This window comes from Octodon degus, unplaced genomic scaffold (genome assembly GCF_000260255.1).
Source record: "Octodon degus isolate 3935 unplaced genomic scaffold, OctDeg1.0 scaffold00025, whole genome shotgun sequence".
Classification (NCBI taxonomy): Eukaryota; Metazoa; Chordata; class Mammalia; order Rodentia; family Octodontidae; genus Octodon; species Octodon degus.
Genome location: NW_004524601.1, coordinates 13,485,354 through 13,491,562, shown reverse-complemented (window position 1 = coordinate 13,491,562; position 6,209 = coordinate 13,485,354). Strand labels below are relative to the sequence as shown.

The following is a 6,209-nucleotide window of genomic DNA, read 5'->3' as shown; positions in this document are numbered from 1 at the left end:
GGGGCGGCCGGCCCGACCTGGCTTCCGGCCTCCTGCCCCGGGAGGTGGCGCGCGCGTCGGAGCAGTCCCAGTGTTAACACCATCCGATGGAGCGGGGAGCTAAAGCCAAACGCACGTCAGGAAAAACACCGGTACCGAGGACAAAGTATAAACGGAATGAAGTTATTCTATTGCCACGTCGACGACTAATATTTGTGTAGGACGAGATGAGTTGTGTTTCGCAGTGGAGATGCTTGCTGCAATCGCTGCTGGTTTCGCTCCCTATGTGATGAAGAATTTTAAAGATCTAATGTAGTAGTAATGATTAAAGTGGCTGTGTTTTACTTGGAATTAGTGAAGCCTGCTCCATATGCAGGTAGGTATATAAGTGAAGGTAACACCGGGAAAGCACAACAGGTAGTGTGCTAAAAACACGAGAGTTATATAACTGAGTACAGCCAAAAGTTCCATTTCTGGGAGTTCAAAAGGTTAACAGCATTCATGCCTTTATGCACATGAGAAAGCACAGGTTGCTGGACAGAATTTCAGTGTAGCTGAAAGATACTTGTTTTTCTGTCAGTTAAAACTTAGGAGACATTTTTATAACCAGTGACCATCGCGTCTGTTTCCCGCATCTCTTATAAGCATGTGATGGTGATGATTCTGCCGACATTAAATTGGAGAATTACATTTCCACCTTAAATGCGCTGGTTCCCCTCCAAGATCTATGTCAGGACAATTTGCCCCTGGGGGGGAAAATAGTATTTACTGCTAGAAACAAAGATGCCTGAATGTCATGGATTGGAACCCTCGTTTTCTGCCTTCACTCTTCGCCATGTCTGACGCCTGCTGAGCAATACCTAGAGATATACTGGAAGGCAGATGATGCCTTGGTTCTAAGGACGAAAGCATTCGATGCAGATGGGAGTTTGCTTGTACCGGGGACAAGGAAGGCAGAACCCTGGTACCATACAAGGAAGAGACAGCATTTACTGATTTCAAGATTGGATGCAAGCAAAGACTCCTATGGAAAGTGACTTTGGCCTTTGAAAAAGGTCAAAGGGGGCCAGTGAGAATTTTTTGATCATCAATAGGGAGAGAGACTGGCCACAGTGCAGAAGTGACAGGAATGGGGGGGGGGATTTTATGAATTTGAGAGCCTCATTTTTTTGTTGTTAGACACAGGTCTACAAAGCTTTAGTACTTCTGTATCTTGTGCGTGGAAATCTGAAATTTCAAGTGTTTAGTCTTCAAGTTGGTTTTCAAGTTCCAGTTAACTTGGCTAAGCTCTTGGCCAGCCCTCCTGGCCTCCCTTGTCTTAGAACATTACTTTAGAAAATTTTCAAATGAAAATTCTTTTTCCTGCCCTTCTTAGATGTAGATGTTCTCCCAGCTCTTGCTAGTATCTCAGTGTAGTAAGTTTTTCTCAAGGAACTGGAGCCTTCTGTTGGAAGCAGAATCAAGAAAAGTAGGGCTTGGGCTGGCGAGATAGCTCAGTGGACTAAGCGCCTGCTTTGGCAAATGCAGCGACAAAGATTTGATTCCTGATACCGTATGCCATGCCAGCCCTGCCCCCACCAGTCTCCACTCTGCCCACAGGGACAGTACCAATACCACCAATTTTGTAGACATCCTTTAGGGGCAGCCTCAAAGGCTTGTTGGTTGGGTAAATGGGTGGAAGGATGAACTCCAAAGCTTCAAGTAGTGTGGTTCCACTGGCATTGCCATCTTTGTGACCTTCCATCCTTTGAGCCAAGGCATGTTCTACTTGGCTCCAACATGTCACCATTCCAACCAGAAATTGGCACAAAAGCTACGGTGTCAGGGTTGTAGCCGATTTTCTTAATGTAGGTGCTTAGTTCTTTAACAGTTTCCTCGTGTCTCTTCTGGCTGTAGGGTGGTTCTGTGAAATCCATTTTGTTAACACCAACATTAGTTGTTTCACACCCAGTGTGTAAGCCACAAGGGCACGCTCATGGGGCTGCCCGTTCTTGGAGATACCAGCTTCGAATTCACCAACACCAGTAGCAACAATATCATGACAGCACAGTCAGCCTGAGATGTTCCTATAATCATGTTTTTGATAAAGTGCCTGTGTCCAGGGGCATCAGTGATGGTCACACAATACTTGCTGGTCTCAAAGTTCCACGGGGAGATGTCAATGGTGATACCACTGTCACGCTCGGCTTTTAGCTTGTCCACCAGCCAGGCGTACTTGAAGGAACCCTTCCCCATCTCAGCAGCCTCCTCAGATTTTTCAGTGGTTCTTTCGTCGATGCTACTGCATTCGTAGATCAGATGCCGGTGGTGGTGGACTTGCCAGAGTCCACATGTCCGATGATGACGATATTAACGTGCGTTTTTTCCTTTCCCACGTTGGCTTTGATTTAGTGGTAGTTTTTACTACCCCCATGCTCTTTTGGCAAACCTGTTGCGAAAAGCTGATGAAGAATTTTTTTTTTTTTTTTTTAATGTATTTGGTACGGGGTCTACAGGGTCTCACTACAGAGATCGGAGTCCCACGCACTGGGAATACAGGTGCGCACTACCATGCCCAGTGTCATTTGACATCTCAGCATGCCTTGGGGGCTGGGCTGGTACGGCAGGCTGGGAATCAAACCATGGGCGCTGCGCTCTGCTTAAGCAGGTGCGTTAGTCTGCTGAGCTATCTGGCTGGCCCTTGAAGAATTCTTAAAGATTCAGTAGAAAAACTCCTAGGATTATGGGAAAAACTTTGCTTTCTAATGACAAGGGTTCATGGAGCATTAGGCAGGATGAATGAATAATGGTTTACACCTACATATGTGGATGAGAAATTTCAGAACATTGAAGATAAAAACCTAGTCCTGTACAGAATATAAAAATAGAAGGATCAAAAATTAAATAAGCACCAGATTTTTCACTTTCATAACAGGATGCTGAAAGTCTTGTAGAAATTCTGGGAGAAAATGACATGACATTAGAACTTCATATCTAGCTAAAGTATCTGATATGTAAGGACACAAGCCATTTTCAGACACGAAGCATTCAGAATTCTTATCTCCCCAAGCATGTTTAATGGATAAAGCACCAGAGAATATGTATCAGAAATACAGGGTTAATTTCACAGTTTAATAGTTCCTTTTATAACTTGTGTTTCCTCCGATAATCTCATTTTATTGAGCTGATTCATTTCCTGGTTGGTTTGAATATTTATAATTTATTTTTAATGTCTTTGGCATAGGGTCTTACTATGCAGCTCAGACTCGTAATGATCCTCCTGTTTTCAGCCTTCCCAGCACTGGGATTACAGGCGTGTGCTACCACTCCTGGACTCCATGGCTGGCTCAGGGCTTCCGAGGGTGGGGCTGGTGCAGCATGTGGTGCCGAGGATCAAACCCCGGTCCCTGCACTTGCCTAAGCAGGCGCTTAATCCCCTGAGCTATCTCGCTGGCCCTTGAATAAATTTTTAAATACTTCATATTGCTGTATATTTTGCAAACAGACCATAGTTTGCAGGGCTTTCTGTTGTTGGGGCAAAATATCTGAGATGCCCAACTTAAAGGGCCAGAGGGTTCAGTCCATGGTTGGTGCTTCCAAGGCAGAAGCATTGGGCTGGAGTGCATGGTGGAGGAGAGCTTCTTACTTCCGGGCAGTAGGGAGGCAGAGAGGGATCGTGGGGCAGAGGCCGGAAGTACCAGGAGCAGATGCCCTTTCCTGGCCACGTGCCTCAGGACACCTTCCAGCAGGCCCCATCTCCTGACAGCACATTTAGTTACTTCTCAAGGAGTTAATCCACTGATGAGTTCAGTGAGCCAGTGACCCAGGACTTTCTAGATCTCACCCCTGAACACAGACGCCTCCTGGGGATCTTTTTGATGCAAACCAAGACACAGAGTATAAGTCTAAGACCAGCCAAAGTATTCAACCTTTATTGTATTGTTGACATTTGTATCACTGGAAGCTTAGAGACTATTTCTCTTTTATATAAAATTGTTGGGGCTGGGGAGATAGCTCAGTGCTCTAAGTGCCTGCCTAGCAAGTGCAAGGACCTGGAGTTGATTCCTGGTACCACATGCCACAGTGTTCCTGCACTCAGCCAGCCAGCGAAACTGCTTGGTGGTGCATGCCTGTGATCCCAGCGCTGGGGAGGCGGAGACAGGAGGATCACTATGAGTCTGAGCTGCATAATGAGACCCTGCACCAAATAAATAAATAAAAAATTTTTTTTGTCCTCTATCACTTGGCCAATCTTGTGTCTTAGTCTATGTTATTAATTGTGACTCTTTTTTTTTTTTCTTTTTAAATTTTATTTAGCATAGGGTCTACAGGGCCTACAGGGGCTCACTATGTAGATCGGACTCATAGTGATCCGCCAGTTTTCAGCCTCCCAAGTGCTGGGATTACAGGTGCACACCGCCACACCCAGTCTCCAACACTGTCTCAGTGTGCCCTGGGGGCGGCGCCAGCACAGCAGTACCTTTCGGTGAATAACATCAAACAAGCATGCAATCTAATACTTAAATCTCTTTTTGCAAAACATACCCTTTTGTTTCCTTCTTGTTTTAGTTACCTTTTACTCATTGCTGGGACAAATACCCAACACTCAAAATGAAGGAAGGAAAGGTTTATTTAGCTCACAGTTACTGGAGGGTTCAGTCCATATTCCGCTGGCTCCAAGGCAAGCGACAGCAGGTCATGCGGCAGAAAACAATGAAGAGCAGAGGAGGGGCAGCAACTGCTTGATTCAGCCAAGTTGACACAATATCAACTAACACACTTTTTCTACATTCATCAGTGGCCCTTTATTTTATTTTATTTTATTTTATTTTATTTTATTTTTTGGTCATAAAATCTTTTCCTAGTTGTTGCCTTCTTTTCATTCATCCTTAATGGTGGTCGTTTCTTGTAGGCTGGTACTTGTTCTAAAAAGTGACCCTGTGGAGTCTTGGTGTTCCACCTCAGCATCTGCTCAGAAAGGTCAGCTGTCCTGTCAGGCTGGAGGCTGGTGGGATGGATCACAGTGCAGTGACCTAGCCTTGGAGGAACCCAGGACTGTGGTCAGTACCACCAAGGCCACTTGTTTCTGTGAGGTTTCCTCTCCTGTTTGGTGAAAATTTCTCATGAAAGAAGCCTTAGCCGATATGAAGCTTTTAAAAAAATACTGAATTATGCATACCTGAAAATCTCGGCAGTGGTCCAGTTCACTTTGAAACATTCCAGAAGATGCTAAGGATTTATGGAATCAACCTCCCCTGGCAGTTTGAGTGTCTGATGGCGTGATCTGAAGTATGGATACCTGTTTGAAAGAGGGAGAGGAAGATGGAGGAGGTGAAGGGAGAGGAAAGAGAAGGAGGAGGGAGAGAGAAAGGCAGAACAGGTGACGGATGGAGAGAAACAGACAGAAGGTGCCCCAGTCCTCTGCTTTCTCACTGTACCCCACCTCCTAATGGCAAGTCGCGCTAGGTCCCCACAGCCCGTCACCTTCCTGAAGCCTGGTCTGTGACAGTATGCAGCTCTTCCAGGACATCTAGATAGAAACCCTCACTCTTGTAAAGAATATGATTTCTAACCTACAGTTTTATGCCTCATCAATCTTAGCACTGTGCAAGTAGAATAAAAACAATTTTCTGACATGTAAATCTTTAAAATATTTACCTCTGTCGATTTTTTTCTTACCTTCAGGAAGCTCCTGGAGTATGTGCGCCACCAAAGCATGGGTGTCCACAAAGAAAGACAAAGCACGAGGCCCAGGTCTCCTGCAGCAGATCGGGTGGAGGAACAGGCCCGGAGGCCTGGGACGCATGAGGACAACAGCCCACGATGTAGCAATTTAAACTTCAGGATCCAGGACAAGAGAAAGGAGGCAAAAGATATATTTGTGTATATATAGGCTAATTTAGATAATTGTACTGCAGATTTCTGCTGGTTTATTGAAAGGAACAGTTAATGCTTAAATTAAAAAATTATTTAAAAAATTTATTATAACTTCCTTTTTCTTTCTGTATTTTAGGGAAGGGTCTGCAGGGTGTTCAGGGTCTCACTACTAGGTCGGACTCGTAATGATCCTCCTGTTTACAGCCTCCCAAGAGCTGGGATTACAGGTGCGCTCCACCATGCCCAGTCTCACTTGCCCTTTCGGTGCACCTTGGGAGCCAGGCCAGCACGGCAGGCCCTGGGATCAAACCTCAGGCACCTGCAAGCAGGAGGTTCATCTGCTGAGCTATTTGGCTGGCCCTATAACTTTTTTT

The 6,209-nt window shown here is 45.4% G+C and overlaps 1 long non-coding RNA gene across 1 annotated transcript in view; it reads left to right on the top strand.

The window, feature by feature from the left end:
• Positions 1-5,881, top strand: part of LOC111816032 — a 6,391-nt gene extending 510 nt beyond the window's left edge. Inside the window, exons 2-3 of the long non-coding RNA XR_002820575.1 lie at positions 4,871-5,018; positions 5,644-5,881. This is a non-coding gene — a long non-coding RNA (uncharacterized LOC111816032). The remainder of the gene's footprint in view (positions 1-4,870; positions 5,019-5,643) is intronic.
• The last annotated feature ends 328 nt before the right edge of the window (positions 5,882-6,209 follow it).